The 23,692-nt window shown below is 38.4% G+C and overlaps 1 long non-coding RNA gene across 1 annotated transcript; it reads left to right on the top strand.

The window, feature by feature from the left end:
• The first annotated feature begins 58 nt into the window (after nucleotides 1-58).
• LOC146073818 (uncharacterized) lies at nucleotides 59-21,920 on the top strand. Its single transcript, XR_014473317.1, has 2 exons — nucleotides 59-1,128; nucleotides 11,644-21,920. It is a non-coding gene; the product is annotated as an uncharacterized LOC146073818 (long non-coding RNA).
• Nucleotides 21,921-23,692: the final 1,772 nt, after the last annotated feature.

Below are 23,692 nucleotides of genomic sequence, written 5' to 3'. Positions count from 1 at the left end.
TCTCCACCCGCAGCTCCCCTGCCTTCACTTTAAAACCATCTGCAAAAACCCAGCCGAAGCCGCTAGGCCCTTTTTCTAGCTATGATCTTGGCACCGAGTCAAAGGCTGATAAGCACTTGGGCGACACAGCTCAAACGCTGGGCTGGAAAAAAACAGAAAACCCAGCTGGCATGATTGCAGTTTGATTGAGTGCGCTTACAGGAAGGTGGGGTGGGTGTGGGGGGGGGGGGGGGGAGAAAAAAATAATCAGACACCAAAGAAAGAGGAGAAATGCCGGAGGATCCTGCAGAAGATCCACCACGTCCAGGAGGAAGAAATGTCTGTCCTCCATTTTCTCTCTCCTCTCCACTGCCGAACTCATAATGCTGCAGCCTCGCCTGCTCTCCCTCCCCCTGTATAACCTCAAGCAAGCTGCAGAATTCTTGCCAAATGTCTCGTTGCTAGTTACCCAGTACGTTTTTTTTTGTTTTGTTTTTAATAAACGACCCTTCCACTGGTCTTTGCAAAAAGCCAGCGAGATAACAGTATAAAAAAAAAAAAAAACAGTGCACCCCCCCCCCCTCCTCCTAGAATACGGCTGCAACAGCCTCCGTCTCCGCCAGATATTAAAAAATAAAAACCTGTTCCTTAACCCCTCTGCTGCTGCAAGGGTTCTGCAAACCAAAAAGACCCTGCATGCCTCAGAGACGTTGCAGAGATGGACGGACGGACGGAGTAAGAGAAGTGGAGGTTGTATAATTTTTTTTTTCTTTTCCTAAAGACCAACCTTTGGCTTTTTCCATTTGTGGCAGATCACTGTACGGCTATTGTAAGGAGAACATCCTGCCTCTTTTGGCATCGGTTCCAAAGGCTGCTTGACTAAGTTCAGTAGAACAAACTTTTTTTTTCTTTCTCTCTCTCACTCGAACGAAGAAGCAAGACAAAAAAAAAAAATGAATTAAAAAAAATAGATAAAAATAAAATCCCGCAAGCTATTCCCCACTTTATTTTTTTTTTTTTTTTTTCTTTCTTTTTCAATGTTTTCTTTTTCCGATTTTTTTTATCAATTTTTTTACTTCGAGGAGTTAAAGCAAAGTCTTAACAGCTATGATCCTGCGGAGGGGGAAAACTGACTCAAAAAAAACCAAGGTGGGGGTCTTTTTTTTATCTTTAAAAAAAAAAAAAAGCAAAAATGATAACTGTTCTGTAGCTATTTATTAATTTCTAATCTACTGTCGTCTTACGATTAGTGCAATACTATTGGTTTCCCGAACTGCACCCCCTGTGTTTAGACTTAATAGCCCCCCCCCAACATATTTTCGCTATAAAAATACCTCTACTTTTAGCCTTCTCACTAACCTGTATTCCCCCCCCCCCCCCCTTTTTTTTTTGCCCTATTCATTGTAATGAAAACATCCGTTGGAGTCTTCCTTTCCTTCTTTACAGTGAGTTGCTTGCAGTCTCGATGGTACAAGCCAAAAAAGCAGAGAGAGAGAAAAAGAGTGTGTGTGTGTGTGTGTGTGTGTTGGGGAGGGGGGCGGTGGTGATGAGTGGGTGCGTGGGGGGGGGGGGAATCGGCTAATTCTATCATAGCAACAGTACCTCTTGGTACATCTGCTTTGGCATACATCAGCATTTCTACCCGGCCAAGTGTCCCGTTGCGTCATCTCTCGCCATTCCTCTCCTCCAATTGAATTCTCTCTGCTCTAATCAAAAAATATATACTTTTAACTTCATTGGTAAATTTGAAGGAGAAAAAAAAAAAAAGGTGGGGGGAGGCGGGAACCAGAGTGAGAGAGAGAGGAACTATTATACGTGCATTGGCCCGACTCAACTTTGTGTACCTGTCCACATACTGGGAGGGGAGCAGGTTTTGAAGGTCAAGAATTTGAGAATGACTTTTTTTTGGGGGTGGGGGGGGGTGTATTATATAATTCAGTCTACTCTATATAAATCGGGGTCTTTCTGCGTACAGACAAAATTACCACGTAAGGAACAACATCATGCAACTATAATGTGCACTATAATATATATATATTGTTTGTTTTGGCTTGAGAAAGGGGGTCATCCCCGAAACGTTGCCTCATCTTGCACAATAAACCTGTTTATGGTTTAAACTGTTCATACCGTCTCTGAGTGCCGCCTACCTCGGACATATATATATATATATATATATATATATATATACACACAAGAGAAAAAAGTTAGGAGATGCACAGTTTTACATGGTTTTATACATGGACCCGGCACAGCCTAGAGACCGCGTGTTACCGGCAGGAACACGTGCTGATTCACCTTAATCCGCAGATATGTTGTATGTTCATTTACACGTATAAAAAGTAGTACAGGCACCACCGAGCAGAGGAGGAATACGAAAACACTAAAGAGTAGTATGACAAAGTAAAAATAGTCCCATACTCGGTGGGCAGGATGTGGGGACCCGGCGTGTAAGACCAAGACCTGCAAAGTAACTCGGTTCACAGTATCTTACAGTCTTTCCCAAATCGTGGCTCCTGACATGTTAATGGTGACGGTCATTGAGCGGTTTCATGGTGCGTCCTGTCATCGGTGATCACTTAATTTAGCGATTGGATGTAATGCTAATGTTATATGGCAAGCGAGGTGGAGATAGTCACGCTTTCCTGTCAGGGTGCTAGAGTTACCATGTACAGGGTCCCCCCCCCCCCCCCAGTAGTGTCTCTCGTGGTGATTCGTGGCAACGATCAGTGGAATAACTGCATTTTTTTATATAATGTATAATACAGAAATATCTATGGTGTGTAAGCACCAATATGTGTCATATGTGCTGTAAGGTAAACTCCTCACAGCTCACACACACACACATACCATAGAGATAAAAAATAAACCTTGACAATGTAGGTTTGTGTGTGTGTGTGTAATATATATATATATATATATATATATATATATATATATATATAGTATAAGATAAAATGAAGTACATATGTAGATATGTTATACTATATATAACAGCTAATGTAACTGATCTCTGTATGTCAGTATAGGGACTGCACTGATACACAGGAAATGTACAGTGCAGCAGTAGCAGCATTTGTTGTACTTGTTGGTAATGTAGTTACTGTACCACAACATTTTTTTTTTTTTTTTTTACTGTACCAGCAATTTCTGTCATGAATGATGATTTCATAACAAATAATCGCTGCTATCCCACATAATTATAATAGTAATAATAATAATGATGATGATGACGAGAATGACCCTCCATTTCTGTGTATCTGCTATATATATTATATATATATATATATATGTTACACTAATACATAGATTCATTCAATCGATCTATATACTGTATATGTATACAGTGTATATATATATATATATATATATATATATATAGTATGTAGACCAAACATCCTAATATATCTATATGTATGCGTGCATGTGTCTGTGTGTGTATATGTATATATATATATACATATACATACATATAAATATAATCCCTGTATACTGCAGGGCGGCAGTAACAGTGGCTTTGGAGAGGGGGTCATTACTCCATATTACACCCCATCCTGATATCTGTTAATAGCACCCTAATACTCAGGTATTGGCAAGAAACAACCCCTATTGTTTAACCCCTTGTTTATTATAGCGGCATGCCTTTTCCCTTAAACTGAGGAGATGGAAGGGTCAGAAGTTGTGTAACTGTGTGTGGACCGGCAGTGTTCCAGGGCTGAGCACTGGCAGCAGGGAGAACGCATGTTGGTCACTCACAGGACATTCACTGCAAACACTCCTTCCATGCCGGTCACACTGAGGGCTGACAGACTAATATACAGCCAGCTATTGGTGCTGTGCTCTTACTGTACCTGACTGAGAACTCACACAACTAAGTATAACGAAGCACGACATGTGCAGCACTAATGTATCTGTCTTTCTGCATATGTGTATATATATATATATATATTCTATCACATTTTATTTATAAGGCGGAACAAGTGGTTCCAAGGATAAAAGTTCCTCCTTTTCCCTTCTATAGAGGGAACTGCTAGTTACCACAGACGAGTGCTACATGTGTATATATGAATATATATATATATATATATATATATATATATGAATATATATATATATATATATATACATACACACACACACACACACACACACACAATGCACCTAGTTCAAATATACTTAGGAGTAAGGAAGTACTGTACTTAAATCTGTCCCGGCAACTAACATAGTGTCTGATATCTTGGCAGTGTCCAGACGCCATTTCATTGCTTGTTCAGATCCGCCATTTTATGTTCTCTCTACATACGCAGTGCATAATATGTGGGTTATACAGGAAAATGCCAATATACTATATACAGGTGCATATATATATCTATCAATCTATAGAAATATATATATAGAGAGAGAGATGTATAGATATGTGTGTGTGTATATATATATATATATATATATATATATTTATATATATATATATATATACTGTATACACACACACACACACAGACTTTGCATTTTAATATTTGAAGTTTATTTCGTGCACCTCTGGTGCTGATCTCATGTCGTTGTGTCCTGCAGATAGATGTAATGCTTATCTGTTACTGTTACAGTGACTGTATTTATCCCTCTAATCAGAATTGTGACCAACAGGTTTAAAAGAACGTTGTTACTTATCATCGTGTGTGTGTGTTATTGTGTATGTGTGTGTGTAAAAGTGCTTTTGCTGTGCACTGCTTAGCTGCGATAGAGATACACAAGTCACAAGATCAATGTGGATAATGCATCCAGGGGCTGTGACTGTCTGGCGTGGAACCAGGGTGTGTCGGATGTAATTTTCTGTAGCAGAGAGGAACGAGGTTAGACGCAACATTCGTGTTTGTAGCCTGAATGGAAAAATAACGCTTCTTTTGATCTCATCCAAATTTTACGTAGTGCCCGCCAAACCTTTCACACTCATTTTTTTCATAGGGCAACATGGATAAATTCCTCTGTCAGCCTACAGTATCTTTATAATAAGTGTCATTCAGTGTTGGGGCGTGTCTTGTGTTTGTTGAAATCCACCTTCAATACTGTCGGAAACGGCAGCATTGAATAGGGGCCGCTGTAATTTCCCGTGTTGGAAATAGTTCCCGACATTGAATACCGCCCTTAACGTTGCCTTGCCAATCATGCCCAATCCAGCGCCACCTTTCAACTTTATGGACCAGGCGTAATAGCGAGATGTATGTGGGGGGGTGAGATTGGGTAACGCAAACCCCCGGTAGATTGCAAGCTCTTGGGAGCAGAGGTCTGGTCCCTAGGTAAAGACGTAATCTGCAGATTATGTATAATCTGTAAAGTGAACTATTCTGTCACTGCCCCGTCCGGTCACCCATGTCATTTTCAGTGGCGAAAAACACTTCCAGCGGCGCTGCGGAAGCCTTATGGCACCATAAAAAAGATACTATTAATAATTAAATGTGCTATGGTAATTATTTCCGGTATAGATGGTGAAATTTGCCCACCCAGGTGAAATCAACCCACGATCTAAAATTCTTATACAATTTAAAAGTCCAGCACCCGATAAATGGGGCCAGTATTCCTGCAGCAAAGGCCCCATTAGACGATGAATTTAAGGAGCGTAAACGGCGGCATGCAAAATCCTAACGCCCAACGCGACAACATTTTTCCTTTACGGCAAACCGTTAGGAATGCTGCGGATTCAATAAAAGAAAAAAAAAAGAAAGAAAAGTGTTATAAAAATAAGGTTATCGCTTTATACGACCCCCGCTTGAGCTGTGAATGTTTTATTTGTAGAGGATAAAATGTCTCGTTAAAGGCGTATGTCGCAATACGGCGCTCGGCAAAGCTTAATCAAGAAAAACAAAACCTGAGTTTGGTATCCAGTTTATACTGTAGATCCGCTGTCATTTCCCAAAGCTGTTCTCACACAGCGCACAAACGGAGGTGGGGAGATTTACGAGGTTCTTTGTAGAAGAGCGCACACTGCCAAATATTTACTGGGGTATCCACAGCGTTTTATGGGGACCCTCCTTTGTCTGTCTGCCCCGAAGCACCAGTTTTATCAGCTGCATTCTAACCCAAAGCATTTTGCAACCGGCCTAGACGCTGCCAATTTTAAAATTTCATGGTTGGGTTTCAAAAGAAATTCTTGCTGACCTATTTTAGAAGCTTTTCTCAGCTCTACGAGAGGCGTAAGGCTGTTTTTTTCCCATATATTCATCTGCTATTTGACTAAATTTTTTTTCCTAAGCACAAAAAAAATAAAACCTTCACAAGACCAGGCCCCTACATCCTGTGAAATACGCTTTGAATCTGAAACACAAGCCTTAGATGGCAAACTGTCCCTGTTTTCCAGGAACAGGCCCAAAACTTTGAAGACATGTCCTTGAAAATGTCCGTTGTTGTTTTTTTTTTTTTTAACAAATCGATCCACTGTGGGTTAGATGTGATTACCGTCTAATCTCATTATGAGGACACTAGGAGGAAATGTTCTTTGTCGAATGTAAGAGCTGACGAGCAGGGCCCTCAATCCTAATGTACTTTCTTTTCTCTGTTAGGGGTAAATTTACTTAAGCTTCTAAAAATTAGGTGATGCAGCCCATAGCAACCAGATTCTGTCCATTAAACCCAATCTGATTTGTTGCTATGGGTGATCTCTTTCCAGTTTTAGAAGTTTTACTGTAGTAAATTTACCCCATAGAATTTTTAGATATCTTTTTGCTTCTCACTTTTTTCAACGGCACTTAACCCTAGAACTCTGCCACCCTAATAATGATTTCAGCGTCCTGATCTATCTTTATTTACCATGCACTTGTCCTAAATTGCCTTGTACTTTGTGGGCGGTATCAATCCGGGATTCCGACTGTCGGAACTTCCCATTATTCGGAATCCTGGAAAGTTTTTGGTCCACTCGACAGATTCTCGACACGCAGAATTCAATGTTCCGCCTGTTGCGTGTTGAAAAGTGGGCGTGTCGTCAAAAATGGCCGCAAATTGTCGAAAAACGCCAGTGAATTCGACAATCCGCGGACGTTTCCAACACAAAAGATCTGACTTGTTGTAGTCGGATCCGTTTCGGTGGAATCCGCCTTCAGTGCTGTAGGAAATGGCAGCATTGAATAGGTGGCAGACGGTTTTCCCCCTGGCAGGAATAACGGCAAAGATTGAATACCCCCCATAGTCATTATTTTCTTGTTTTTGCTCATTTATATATTCTGTTATACCCTTTTCACACCTCACCTTGGAGCATGGTAATTGGTAACTGGTTGGTGACGTGTGGGCACAGGTCAAGGTCTGGAGTGAAAGCACCAAAGCTTATAAACCGGGTCTACTGGCCTGGCAATTTAATCCGGGGAATAACAAGGGTTAAAAATGTGTTTTTCTCCGTATAATGGGTGATCTAAGTTTAATGTGAAAGAGCTGGACCCGGGTTGGACCCGGAATCAAGATTCCAGGTCCGATCCGGCATGGCTATGTGAAAGGGGTATTAGGCGCTGCAGGACCCTTGTGGCGCCATATAAATAAATAATAATAATAATAGAAAAATAGTATTTAATAGACAGAAAAAGTGAACGTGGGTTATGGTATATGGTCTAGTCAACAGTGTCTAGGTTTACAGTCAACACCACAAGGTTGACAAAAGGTCGTCACAAGCAAAAGGTCGGCGTGTATATGGCAGCCATTTTTTTGGGGTTTTTTTCGTGCCAATTTTAGAGTTCATTACGTAGATTCCAAATTAGTGTACAGCATGGCCTCGCTCGCACTGGCCATGCTTTGGGCAAGGTGCCTGGCTTTGCTACCGCTATGCTTGGGTAACGTTACCATTCCCAATTGAAGTTCACGTGGATGAAAAAGTATGATAAAATCCAATAAAATACATACAGAGAGGCACTGTCACTCACCGCAACCCCCCCCCCCCTCACCGCAGACACCCCATAAAAATAAATATATATTCGCCAGGACTCCACAGACGTCACTTCCCTTCACAGCGTGGCTGGAACAGTCGATCTGGGGCACCAGGGGCAGTAGAACGGGAAGGGGAGTGCCAGATAAAATCGGCACTAATAGAAGCTTAGTTGACAGGGGCTGCTGTGATTGGACAGCAGTTGGATCTGCTGTCCAATCACAGCAGCTCCTGTCAATGAAGCACTTCTAGAAGTGCCTCTTTTACCAATTTTTTTAATGGGCTTTTTTCGGCCCATGGCTTCATCCCCTTACACTTGTCAGTGGGAAGCAACGCTTATCGATGCCTCCCCAACTAATTTCAATGTTAGAAATTACTAAAATAATATACAGAAAATACTTATGACACAGAATATGTGTCATAGGTGTATTATTTATTATTTTAAACAAAATTGCAGTGGAAGCACCGCCCCTGCCCCCCCCCTCCCTCACTGCACGTCCCTGTTCTCGATCATCCCACCAATGAAATGCCGCAGAGAAAGGGTTACCAAATCATCTTGGACAAGACTTAGCAAAAAAAAAAAAAAAAATCTGGCAACAAATTTAATGTCACAAGCTCAGTGAATTGAGGAAGAGGAAATTAGCGTTGCTCTGCTTCCATCTAATTTACCCTCAATCAGCAGTCTCAGATAGCCAGCATGCATTCTGCTGAAGGATTCGCTGGGCAAGATATGCTTTTGCGACGGGCACAATTTGCATCAGGAACAGTCATTGCTAAATGATTATTATGTGCTTTGCAGTGTAATTATGGGAAAGGAACATGGTCTGGACATATTCATTTTTGACCTCTTTGTAAGATTACTTTGCAAAACAAAAAAATGCAAAGCAGATTTAAAGTGGGCCTCTTGCCTAGACACGGCGGCGGCAGACATTTTGTGGGCAGAACCAGTTCTCTGCCAGGAAACAAAATGGCTGACTCTGCTTGGTCACTGATCCTTCACATAATTGACGCAGATAACGCAGATTCTCTCCAGAACCTGTGTAAGAATTGTATGTACAGGCATTGCATGCATTTATAATTTACAAATCGGGGCATGGCCACGATTCCTATAAGCATTAGTATGGTCTTGTCCGCATCAAAGGAAAGTCACCGTGTCCGCAGGATGAGTCTAGAACTTCTGGAGCAGTAGGCCACTCTCAGCTCCCTTCACACTTGTAGAAAAAAAAATTGCCCTTGAATTGCGGCATGCACCAGAATAGTCGTACCTGAAGTGGTAACCAGCCTGCAAATCCGATCAAATTAAATTTACCCTGTCATACAAATTCCTTTCACCTTTATGTGTTCCTTAGCAAAATGTTATTGTACTGTGTTGCTTACTGTATACCCCTATTTAAGCTACAAAAATTAGATCCAATCACAATCCTTCACATTTTCAGTATTGCTATCTATTCCACTGTGGACAAATGAATGTTTAGTACCCCAGTGGTTATAATAAACGAAGGCAGACATTTTGAGAAAGTAGTACAGGTCGAGTATCCCGTATCCGAATATCCGTTATCCAAATTATTCTGAAATACGGACTTTCCAGAAAGTGAAAAATTATTTTTTTTTTGCTAAAAACTCACTGGGGACATTTGTAACAGCATCACTGGGGACATGATATGTAACTGGCACTATATATGTGCAAGACAATGATTGCTTGGCATTCAAATTCAGTGCTGAGATAGTACACAAATTTTGTTTCACGTTTTGAAACCTTGTTTTTTGAACAATTAAAATATATTTGTGTGTATTTTATGTGGTAATAAAATATATTTGTGTGTATATTATGTGTTTATACAGCATAAATGCAAGATACTTCAAAATACATCATTGAAATATTAAAATATTCCGAAATACGGAATAATCCGTTATCCAAAATTCTCCTGGTCCCGAGCATTTTGGATACGGGATACTCAACCTGTATATCAATTCACCAGTAACCGGTGACAAACAAAAGCCCACACAATGGCTGCCTTTGCCAGTCTCCTTGGTGTTTCTAGTGTTCATGCATAGGATTTATACCTGTGAATAATTTTCATCCCACATCCTACCCATCTCCCCCTCCCACACATCTTCATGAGGTAAATAGTGAATTTAAAGCATACATTTGATACCAAAGCAGGGCACCTTGGTTGGGAAACCTCCAGGCCACCATAGACTTGGCATCACCGGTCACACCCACAAGCTGGAGAAGGGTTCCTTGCATCTTGGGTGATAGCACTGGACACACAAAGACTGGGGGACACTCAACAGCTCCTGGAGCCTCGGGCAGGCCCCAGTGTGACAAATATCGGACCCCTCCCAAGATGTCATAGACTGGGGGTGTGGATTCACTGGCATGAGGCCAAGGCACTTCTAACGGCGTTCACATCTTCAGTCGCCCAGTATGGAAGTAAAGTGCACTAGGTGACGCCCACATCGGTGATGCCAATGAATAAATGTCTAAGTCAGTGGTTCCCAAATTGTGCGCCTAGGCTCCCTGGGCTGCCTCGGGTTGGTCGTCCAGGACCAATTTAAATAATTTATGATCAATTATTTCTGGACAAAACCAGTGCTGGTGGCTGCCAATCATAAAATATGTCCAATCAGAACCAAATCCTGCCCTTTACCACATAACTGAACCTAAGAAGCACATATAAACACAATGTTCTTAATTTGATATATATTTTTTGGGGCCTAGGGGTGCCATGGAACAATTCTGATACTCTAGGGTGCCGTGATTAGAAAAAGATTGGGAACCCCTGGTCTAAGTAATAAGAAGCTGTAATAATACTTTCAAACTGCAATATGCACAGCTCATATGAAACTATTTATGGTTACTGTATTTTACTTCCTGCTCAGCCACCAATTTAGCCAGGCACTGCATACTTCCCAGAAGTGTCATCTAGTCTCTTTTCATCGGACCACAATTCTTCACAACCGTCATAATTTTTTTACCTAACCAGGGAGCTTAAATCCGTCTAAATTGCTGCAATGCGCCAATAAGAGACAGAAGCAAAAAAAAAAAGCCTTCTGTTTGAGTCGTGACTCTATTTACCTAATTTCCTCACACAGCTAATGATCCACTGTGCTTATCCCGCTGACACTTCATCTCTCTACCACCTACCTGCAAGCCTCTCTTACTAGCCGTTACCATCTGCGCCAGGATGTGACATAACCACTTGTTTATCTAGGCGACACTTTGATATCTTCAGGACAAAGTCCACCAAGGGTTTGCTGCCAAAAACCTCAAAATCAAGGTGCTGGTGACATCAGTCATTTCAGTTATCCTACATCTGCTCAGCGAACAGAGGAAGCATCTTATGGAGTTGTTAGCAAAATAAATTACTCCAAAGAATGGGAACGTATTGCCATACATAGTCATATCTCACGATGCCTCTGCCTTCACATGTGCAGCTTACGCGTTTACTTCACGTCAAGTTGCCAACATCAGCGTGAATTTTCAAGATGGACTTTCCAACAGACGTACTGGCTGGAGCCCTTGAACATGAACATGTGGGTGCAATGCAACACATACAAATGTGTGGTTGTATTTGCAGACCTTTAATGACGCGTGTGCAAAAATATGATGTTTTTATAGAGGGAATGAAAATAGGATAATTATTGTGCAACTTGCAATGAAGAAAAAACTTTTGAAATTTGGAGACTTTCATGTATTGTGATAAATTGCATGATGCCGCATACAAACTAGATTTTAATTAATTATTTTTCTCTTTATCACGCAGGATCGTCATCTGCGCCAGTACTCTGGGAGCGAAGGTAGACCAGCTGGATGCCATCGCACTGGAAATAGGCAGAGATAAGTTTATCTTCATAAATTGTTAACGTATTTTTACTCATTGCACATATACCGTTGTAATTGTATTTAACACCATGATGGCACATGTGGCCCGATTTAGACCCATTCGCTGGGCGGCTAATTTGCGGCCCGAGGGATTATCGAACAAACGTGCAAGCGCGCAGTGCGCTGTACGCATGTCTGAGCCATCCTTGTGAACACAGCCGATGGCTGGCCATTCACATGTTGATTGACAGGTGCCAATCATTTAGGGGACAGAATGCCAGCGTTTTCTGGAAATGCCCCTTAAATGCAGACGCTGGGAGGGAGGGCCGCTGACATCAGCAAGGGCCTCCTTCTCTCAGCCGTGATCACAAGTCTAGACTTACTCATAGCTGCGAACATGTGGGAAATCCATATAATGGTTTTCCCCGTGTGCGCGGCTGGGAACGTATTTGCAGCCGTGCACAGGGGAGGAGAGGCACATCGGCAGGGAGACACCGTGGAGGGCCGGCATTTACCAGATCGCTGAGCTCCCAACATTCACAGTCCAGAGATCATATCTGAATGAGGCCCATAGAGTAGGTATAGCAATATGTGTGTGTTTTGAATAATGAGTACAAAAAAACAAAAAAAACAAAAAAAAAAAACAACAACCACATAACCCAGAAAACACATTTCTTCCCATATTAGAGTAAAAAAAAAGTTCAGCTACAGCAAACCCGATAGCCAGCGAGCCTCTGAATACACGTGCCTAAATTAGTTCTCTATTTTGTGATGCCCCATTGAGAGCGGCTCCCATTGAGATCTGAACAAAGGCCGTGACCCCGAGGTCAGAGAGTAACTGAGGAAGTCTGACCTTCCTTTTGTCGGGAGCTGCCCTGTTTATTTTGCCTAAGTAAAGATCACCAATACATTAACTAAAGAGGATTAAAAAGGTTATACCCCCAGGGATATAATTCCGGCAAGTGGCAAAATCCACAGCTCGGGACCATGTAGGCTGCATTACGCCATAGAGCCTCTTAGAGAAGGGATCGAGTCGCATCAAGCAGCAATACTGTACATATGTAAGTCAGATTCTCAGCACCTCGCACAGTAATCGGGCACACTATCCTTAAAGGAGAAGGCACGAAAACAGAAAGAAGAAAGAGAAAAAACTAGAAATATCTGTATATATAATATAAAATAGAATTTAATTTTTAAAAATACCAGTAGAAGATTTAAAGACATGTAAATGTTCTAATAGTAACAAAGTGACAGATTAAATAACAATATTCATTATTCATTATTAACTATAGATAAGTGTATTATGGTCTTCAAGACGGGGTTAATACATAAACATTTTCAGTGTATTTTAGACCCCAAGAGATCTCATTTACTAGGGGTGTGTGTGTGTGAGATTTACATACATGTGCATGAATTTGTATATACTTCACAAATTTCACATATGCCCTATCAATTCATACGTGTCTAAGGGGGGGAACATACTAAGCCTTGGAGAGAGATGCACTGTAGTGGATGGAGATAAAGTAGCAGCCAATCAGCTCTTTAGTTACAGGATATGTTTGAAAAATGACAGTTTGAGCCTGATTGGTTGGTATTTTATCTCTCTCCACTGTATCAGAGCTATATCTTGGGGTTTGTTGTATCCCCACACTTCCTGTATATAAATTTAGTCTGTTCAATAATCCCTAATTTCGGTCCACTCGTCAGGGTCCAAATAATATCCCTAAGCAGTTCAATTTGTGCAGCAGGTGGCCATGGGAAAGCAGGAGCTTCTAAACAGTTAAAGTTAGGCCCCTTGCATGGAAAAGTAAAATAATTTCAGTGAAGAGACTTCGGCAAAAACATCGAAAAATTCTAGGAAATGCCACGTAAGTGAAATATCTGGAAGGAACTCTATATTAGACTTTGTCCAACTTTAAAATACTTCCTGGTTCTCACCAGGGAGTAAAAGTTCTGCATTACTCCATAAGGGAGTCAATCTGGGTGGATTGTCGACTAATTTGCATTCTGTAGTCTCAAGTGGTAATTAAACCATCAAGAACATAAGGGAGTTGGTTCGCTGGAGGCCATGCCTTTGGGGCGATCCAAAATAGTGAAAAAGTAGAGAAGGTTATATATAAGAGCCACATCTATATCAACCCAGAACTTGGTGTGATATTTCTACACATGGAAGTTATAGGCCTGTATCTCGAGATAGAGTCCGAAGGAAGTAAAAGCAAACCATGGCACTCCTACCAGACAAACAGATATGCTCTTTTAAACATCTTTCAGAGCAAGTAACCCAAATTGGGAGCTTATCCCATATCTATAGAAGTCTCGGAATGGCATCCATTTTAACTGATGTGATTCTTCCGGTCGAAGATAAGCTGAATTTGCCCCAGTCCTCCAAACCGTTTTTTATTTTATTTTTAAATAGCTCTGAATAATCAACCAAATTAAGTTGGCCATACGTTTTTGTCAAATACTGTAGACCTTAAAGTAGTTCATTTTGTACATTTCCCACTTACAATTACTTCTTAGAACTTCTACAGACCAGTTCAGTGATTTCCGTTTTGTCCTAATTCGTTTTAAAATTTATACATTCTTCGTATGATTGTCATTTTTTGCATGATGAAGGTGGCTAAGTATGTATGCATGTATGTATGTATGTATGTATGTATGTATGTATGTATGTATGTAGACTTTAATAATCAGGAGAAATAGCCAAATTTTGTTCAGGGTCATCACCATAGCAGGAGCCCGAATAGATCTGGTCCATTGCTCTGCGCTTGTTGGCTGCCTTTTGCAGGCCAGGAATAAATCCAAGCTGATCTTGGTGCACAACAGAGGTCATGGTTAAGGCCGGTGTGTTTTCTAAGATTTTAGCAAACAGCTTAAGATCATTGTTCAAGAGAATTGACCTGTATTTTGTACATGATGGGGGGTCGTTTCCCACTTTAGGAATAACCACAATACCCATCTGTGTTATCAACAACTTTTTGTTTATAAAATGGTGATTATAGAGCCCAATCTACACGTGGGTCAAATTGTTATAATACACCATTATAAATACATCAGGTGCGGGCATGATCTAAATCATAGATTGATAGTCAGATAGATAGAACAGCACAGGTAGCATAGCAGATAGTATTCCAACTGCATAACACTGAGGTATTGGGTTTGAGGTCCTATATGTGTGGAGTTTGTATGTCCGCTTGTTTCTATGGGTTTCCCCTGGGTGCTCCGGTTTCCTACAACAATCAAAAAAACATACTAATAGGATGGATCCGGATAACCAAAATTAACCCTACTGTCTGAAGAGGTACATTTAACTGTCATTAAATACATTCTATATAGATGACATATATATATAAATATATATATATAGCAATGGGTAGGTAGTGGCACACGCTCGGATTTAGTAAAGAAGGTTGACAGACACTAGGTGTCTGTCAACTTTCTTTACTAAATCCGACCGTGTGCCACTACCTACCCATTGCTACCTGTTCTCTGAGTGCAGCACCCCGGTACTTCAACACCTTCATTGGAGTGCCCTCACCCTGTCTCCTAAATATATATATATATATATAGAGAGAGAGAGAGAGATAGAGAGAAAGAGAGAGAGCGAGAGAGAAAGAGAGAAAGTTAGACAAGTAGATATGCAATAAATAAATATGAGATAAATAGATAGATAGATAGATAGATAGATAGATAGATAGATAGATAATCTAGTTATTTAAAGGGGATATATTATAGACAGTTGCAGTTATTTTTATTATGAGCAGGAGTGTTAAAATAATATTGCATACCTTTGGATAACAGTAAGTCATTATTCTTTAAATATATAATTTTTCAGCACTGTATAATACGCCACTGTATTGCCAATCCGTAGACAGTTTTGTAAGGGTTAGTTGCTGACTATGATATTGATAATAAAATGTTGCAGCTTGTTCTTTCAAGGGTTGTTTAACTGCCAAAATCAATATGACAATACACCCACGTACTTGTATAGTAGGCTCTAGGACTCGCAGACTAACATCGCCATTTGTCCCATGCTGCAATAAAAAAAAAGGGACTTGGCAACACGTTCCTTGTTTGTTTGCTAAATTTCCTGAATAACTGCAGTCATGTAAAAGCCAGTATCACTGCTAACGTTGCTTCAGTTCTTTTGCACGGAAACATGAATTTGAGACATAGACAAACACATGCCTTAACAGACCAATACAAAAAAAGCTAGAATATAAAAGTCCGGGAAGTTTTACGGACCTTAGATCTTGAATAAATCATCTGTACATTGTAAAAAAAAGGTTTTAGAAAAATTTAAAAATATTTGCTGGAGTTACAGGAACATGAATATCTACGAGGACAACATTTTTAATTGAAAGTATGATGTTACAAGGAGTTATATATCTTGTTCCTACAAGAATCTTGCAGAGTCGTCGTTTGGAGATATCTGTAAGGCGCTATACATGATATATAACTATAGCCCAAATATTGTGATCGCTTTAAAATAAAAATGATAAAAATGATCAAATAAAACATACCATGAATATCACGGAACACATTATAAATCCTTAACACTTTTGGTGCTTCGAGGGACTTCATTGCAACCGCTTTAGATTAACATACAGTAATACAGCATTTTCAATTTTTGGCCGATTCAGCAAACATTATCTGTTCTCATATAATCTATTGTTTGTTCTTGGCAGATACTATGTACTTACGAAAACTTATTTTACTTAGAATTTAAATTTCACTCACTATATGTCTTTTTTTAAGTATGAACACATTATGCACATTTGATGAGTGTGAGTTTTGTTTATAGTAGGTGAAAAATGCCTATGTATAAGATTACCAGTCTGACGTTATGAAACTGGTAATTGACTGTAAGCATTTTATGTTAAATAAAATTTTAGTACTGTAAATGTATATGTAAATTATTAAAGCAATCAGGTACACTTCAATCATACATACTCAAATGATCTAACCAAATTTATACTATTATATAATAATATTAACAATTGTAGAAGTAGAAGTAATGAAAAACAAATAATTAAAAGTCTTGCAACAGTTAAGTAAAAAAATATATTCTATATGTATAGTAGTTGCTACAATAGTAGTTTTATTGTTAGTACACAGTGTCTATAAAATACTAAGACATATATATTTTGGCCTTAACAAATATATATAAAATTAATTTTGAAAAAAATAGTTATGACATAAAAATTATGAACATGCCTAAACTATATAAAGTATGTAAACCAAGAATCCCAAATAAACTCTTACTTATAAGATATGGCTATTATAACATATACATCCGTGCAACAAGTACTACTACTACTAATAATAACAATAATAATTTTAATAATATGGTGCTCTTCCTCCAATAAGACTCAAGGCAGTTACATTACAATTCTACGATAAAACGTAAATAATATCTTTTCCTACATCACAAAATGATGTTCTGTAATCATTTGTTGTACTGATTTGTATTCTTTAATGCTGCTAAAGTGTTAAAAAAGACAAAAAAACTGAATTAGTTAAACATTTCTAAAAAAAAAACCAAAAAACACGGTATCAGCTATAAAACGTCAAAAAAATTGGAAATAATTTTATTAAATCTAAACAAACAATAATAAGTTTAAATTTATAATTATACATGAAAATTAGTATTGATATGGCTATTATATCTACAGTAGGCAACTAGGAGAGTAATTATATGTTACTGTCTTTAAAGTCTGTAATACACAATGGTTGTGTTTTATAATTTGTTCATACAATCTATGTTTTACTCCAAGCAACAGGACAATCCTATCTGTATAGTATTATTAGTATTATTATTAGTATTATTAATAATATTTTTTATTATTATTATATATTATCTTGTAATTATAAAACATTGGTATATAATTATATGACATATTACATTATTCTGTTTTCCTATAAAGCAAACTATGATACCCTATTAAAAATGAATGTACTTTGGATTTAAACGAATAAACAAAAACATGTTTAGTAATGGAAATAACTATATACATAGTTATTCACATAATAGTAGTTATACCATATATTTACAAATGTATGAGAGATCCATACTGTACATACATACAGTACATACATACGCCTTGAGTCCTGTTGGAGAAAGTGCCCTTTATAAATTAAACTTACTTACTTATTTATTATTTATTTATTACCAGTTTCTTATATAGCGCACACATATTCCGCAGCGCTTTTCAGAGAATATTTTGAACATTCACATCAGTCCCTGCCCCAGTGGAGATTACAATCTATGTTCCCTACCACATGAACACGTACACACATAACTCTTGGGTAATTTTTTTTGTTGGAAGCCAATTAACCTACTAATATGTTTTTGAAATGTGGGAGGAATACATACATGCATACTGTACATACATACTTACATACTGTACTGTACGTACGTACGTACATACATACATAACTATATATATATATATATATATATATATATATATGGAAACAATGTTCCGAGCAATATTTTCTCATATATTTTATAACAAACAATAAAAATTATTCAGGGTCATTATAGATTTTATTATAGATATAGGGCTATGTAAATACTAACCTAGTAAAATATAATGTACCAGGAACACTTGGTTGTATTTAAAAAAAACAATTCTAATGTGCGTCTAGATGTTGTAAGTTTAGTGATATAAAATATTCCTCACTGGAGACAATAACAGGTTTTTAGAATGTTTATCCATAACAAAAATTTGGTAATTAATTTTAATTTTGCGCCACTTTATTATTGGACTATAGATCATATTTACTTCCTTCAAAATGTATCTTAAAAGTTGCTTTTTAGTATGTTGCATGCACACAACAAGCATACTTATAATCATATATATATATATATATATATATATATATATATATTTATATGTACAGTATGTTATAAACTCATCTTTATAATAATCTAAATGGCAAAATTTTATATATAATATTTATGAGCGGAATTTTTTAGACATGTTAAATATTAAATATTACAGTCAGTTTTTTTAAATGCAGCATGGGAACAAAACTTTACATTTTGCATTTATTTTTTTACTGTGAAAGAATATTCAAATAAATAATGGCTAATTTAACCAATACAGTAACAAATAATGCATCTGTGGTAGTTAATATCTGTACTGTATAAAACAAAGAGTTAGATCAAATTATATATATAATGTGTGCAGTTATTAAAATGATATAAAAACAAACAAACATAGGCATAAAACCCACTTGATTAGGGTATACTGTTGGGGCGTATGATAGCAGCACAGTACACTGTACAGTCCCATGACATTGATAAGGTTTTGTAAAGTCTATAACAGGAGGCTCACACCAAGGACACAGAGAACAATCTAAGCTGCTCAGGTTGTGAGGTACAGGATACAATATCCGGGAGCAATGGTGGGGACAGTAGTTTACCCCCTTCACATTACTAACACCCCTTGAAAACGTAATCCACAGCTATTGCACTGTTTTGTCCGACACAACATCCAAACTGAGACTAACCGCTTCATTATACAGTTCCTGGAACATTCTGAAGTAAACTTATTATACAAACTTACAAAGCACATTAACCCATACGGTCCAGGAGTTGGGTCCTGCTCACTAAATTATACAACATTCCCTATAATGAAATGTACATACAATTGTAAAATGACAGAATTAGAGTAATGCTGCCGATAAAAATCATTATCATCGTCACTATTTTTATTATTAATAATAATATATGCAGTGATATATATATATATATATATATATATCAGTTCAGGAGGATTCAAGCAACAAAGTTTGTTTCCTATCTCGCATCAGGACAAGTGTTTGTATTCATTTATTATTTATATATTTTTACTATAAAATACCTTTTTTCGAAAAAATAACTTAAAAAGTCTATAAAAAAGTTTTTTGCTGACTGCAGGGAAAATGAAAAGGCAATCATACGAGAAAACATTCACATCCCCACCGACAATTATAAACTATTATAAAAACTTCATATTTACCAAGTATAATTTAAAACTCCAGAAACACCACTTAAAAAAAAAAGTATATATTTATAAAAAAAAAAAAAATTATTATATAATTTTTAAATGCTATTATTATGGCCTAGTTATTTTTTTTACAATAAATAGTAGAGTTTATATAGTGTACATAGTTGTGCCAAGATGACAATGTGCTGTCCGGAGCAGTTTTAGAGATCTTATATTTACTTCTAGTTAGTCTCTTGCAACCTTCATATCACCGTAAACTTATTTTAATCTTTATTTTAGCCTGTTGATAATTTTTTTTTTAACTTGCATTTGTCGGTGTCCTATTTTCCTCTAACATATAAAAGTTATTAACAATATAAGTATAGCTCTATATGAACGAATGTACCATGAATTTATAAAAATAGCTTAGACATTGCAATGTTGCCATATTAGATATTTTAAGTTTATTTAAAGTTCCAAATCTACGTCCCCAAAAAGTGGCACCATGAGTACATTAACAGGTACGATTGCATTTTTTTTTTATTATGCAGGTACAATGTAAGTAAACACCAATTATATATACACACAGTATACACATATTTAAATATGTATATATAATATATATATATATATATATATATATATATATGCATATATCTATAATGATATTCTTATTAAAAGGTACACTTTTCCAATGTTTATTTATATGTTCAATTCTGCAATTGCTATACATTCTTTGTGTGTGTGTGTGTGTGTGTATATATATATATATATATATATATATATATATATACGTAATCATGTGTCAAGGACATTGTTTCATAGACAGTATTATCTTGTATTTGTCAGCATCAGTAGTCTTTGGTCTTTGCATTATTGTATGCCTCGTCATTGTAATAATGTTCCCTTTATGTCTTTTGCAGGGGCACGCGTGCGGACATTTGTGGTGTGTGTATGTATATGTTGCTAATGTATGAGTCTAGCTTACACAAGACAAAGGATTGTGCCACGAGAGAGGCCCGTCGGCCTTTATAGCCCAAGCAAGGGTTTGTACTGGCAGCTAGCTCCCAGAAAAGTCTCAGAAGTACCTATGAATATTTATGTGTAGCCTGCACCTTGCCACAACTAATATTTAACCTCTACAGTGTCAGCAGCTGCCATGCACAATTCAGGAGACGATAGTAGCACCGCTTATGACTGGAGCAATGTTTCTTGATGGAATTCTGGCCGAAGCAAAATACAGCTAATATTTCCTTATAGACACAAGAATACCACATTCCTTTAGAGATGGTGAATAAAGTACTATCTGAAAATATCAGTAGTTCTACCCATAAAATGAACAGGTGGGTAACATAAATAACGCGGGCCGCACACTGTACATTTTTTCAGACGGTGAAACCGATCAATGGTACCACCATCTGGAGGATTCCAATGATTTTGACCTGCCCGCATATACGTACTGAGCTTTTTATCGACAACAGACTGATAGATTGATCTAGTTTGCAAATCAAAAATGAGGGTTCAGTGTATGGCCTGCAGAAACTTGGGTACATATTGTAACGATCATGCAGTCTCATGTCGGACTGATACGATTTATCGATATAATGTACCTATTATGTGATTCTCCATATGATGATACGATGGGCTGTATTCAATCCCGGGTCACGACAGTCATGACCCGGTCCCGTTCTCGGCCCGCTCAATTGCATCTCGGCAGGCGGGATTCAATGTCCCACCTGCTAAATGTCGAAAAAGGGCGCGTGGCCAGATCGTCAAGATCTGGCGGTGAGCTCGACAATACACAGCCGTTCTTGGAAAAAACAAGTCCGACCGTTTATAAAGTCGTGCATGTTTTGCCAAGATGCCTGTTCAATGCTGTCGGGATTGAATACCCCCCCAATGTATCGTTACCATGATTGCATAACTAGTCTAGTGATGTGTGCCCAGCTTAAGACTTCTGAATCCAATGTACTTGACTGTGGGGTCTATGTACTAAGCGGTGGAGAACGTGGTTCAGTAGTGGACAGCCGCAGCCGGAAGCCCATGATCCGGGTCCAGCCCAGTTCCTCAGTACTTTATGGGTTTTAAGGCAACGTTTTAACCTGGTGTTATTGCTGTGTAAATGTCCTTCAAAGGAAGCTACCCTTAAAATTGCTATATCGCAGTCACGTCCAACAGGATTGAAGTGAACAATTTTTGTGACTTTAGAAAATTCAAATAATAAAATATATTCTCAGACTCATTTTGGAACTCGTCTGTTTTTTTGCGCTCGTTAAAGCTGAGTCATTGCATCTTATATCAATATGAAGATTTACGACCTTCCCTTCAACTGACATTGTTGTTCCTGGGCAGGGTTCAGAACTGCTCAAAGGTAAGAACCTCTCCTAGGGGTACATTTTATAAAGTGTGAGTTCTTAAATATTTAAGTCAAAAGATCGACATGGGTTTTTTTACTTTTTTTTTTTTGCTGAGAGGCGGTATTTCGTGCCCGACCATCCATTAGGGCTTGGAGGGAGAATAAAATAGTGCCCGAACCATGGCGATCGCAGCGGTACACTTTGGTGGTGTCCATGTTGACCATGTCAACATTCAGGGGAAAAAAGTTGAAAAACCCATGTCGATCTTTTAACTGTCATTGTCGACCTAATATTGGTCGACCCAATGACCCAGAGCCCACAAGCTTGTGGAGGTTACAGTGTTGAGATGCCAACTAAAGGGCTATTTACATGTAATCTGTTTCCAAAATTATAGACAGGCTGCAATGCGTTCTTTTTAATTCCTGCTGGGTCTTAAAATACCCTCAGTGCTGCATGGTCATCAGACCTCAAATACTTCTTGTGTCCCGAGGAAATTCTAGAACGATGGATGAAGCTATCAGACGATGCAGTGAAAGGCATACACAGTATTTTTCCACAGTGATAGAACCACATGGTGGTCTATTTAACTTTAAGCAGATGGAGCGGATTACAGTGTACTTGTCACATTCTACATATTACAGGTAATGCCTCTTGCCTGACAGTACCAGATACAGGAGGAACTGGTGGCAATGGAGGTCAGCTGTGGCCACACATGGCATGCAACAGTCTAGAGGCCGAGTGTCAGACAGAGGATCCTGCCCAGTCACTATCATTGTATTTTAGATACAACAGTGCATCTGGGTGCTCCTCAGGCACAGCCATGCTGGATATGGCTGCAGAAGCATAATGATTGGTGGATGGAAGAGGTCAGACACCAAAACCAAGGGCAAGAGGAGGCGGAGCTATGCTAAATCACCAACCACCTCTGGAGCCAGCACTGTTAACTACAAATAGGAAAACTCTAAATAACAATCAACATAATCGGTGCTAGTTGGTAAGCTAAATGAGCTATATGGTGTAATACAAAAGTTGTGCGGATCAGCTCTCCCGAAATCCAAAATACTAATGGGACCAAAATCCTGATCCACTGAGGAGATCTGATCTGAACCGAAAGTCCTGGGTCAAAACTTCCCGTGGCTAAGAATTCAGATTTAAAATTTCAAAAGTTATACGGTTTTGGCTGTTTTTAATCAATGAATTTCGATTATTATTATTGTTTTTATTTATTTATTTATTTCAATGGATTTTAAATCATACCAAAATCTGAATCTTTTACCCCTTTCACACTGCAGCTCTTAACCGATATATTGCCGATTTTTTAGCCTTTTAAAAAGGTTAGAGCTGCAGTGTGAAAGCGCCAGTCTGCATTTACCGGTTACAAATAACCGGTACTCGCAAGCGGGTAAAAAGCAGAGTCCTACACGGTTCAGAGCCATTTTTTACGCAGTGTGAACGGCTCTGAACCAGTATATAGGACTCAGGCAGTAGCTATGAGAGCGCAATGCATATGTAATGAGCTGCTCATTACATATGCACATATGTAATGAGTGCAGTGCATATGTAATGAGCCACTCAGGACCTCATTCAGGTCTGTTTGCATGCAAGCCCAATGTTTTCTAAATGCGCATTTCTGGGAATGTGCATGCGTCCACAGCAA

Source organism: Crinia signifera, chromosome 4, assembly GCF_055691185.1.
Source record: "Crinia signifera chromosome 4, ASM5569118v1, whole genome shotgun sequence".
Lineage (NCBI taxonomy): Eukaryota > Metazoa > Chordata > Amphibia > Anura > Myobatrachidae > Crinia > Crinia signifera.
Note: the sequence above shows the minus strand (reverse complement) of the source record. Positions and strands in the feature narration are given on the sequence as shown.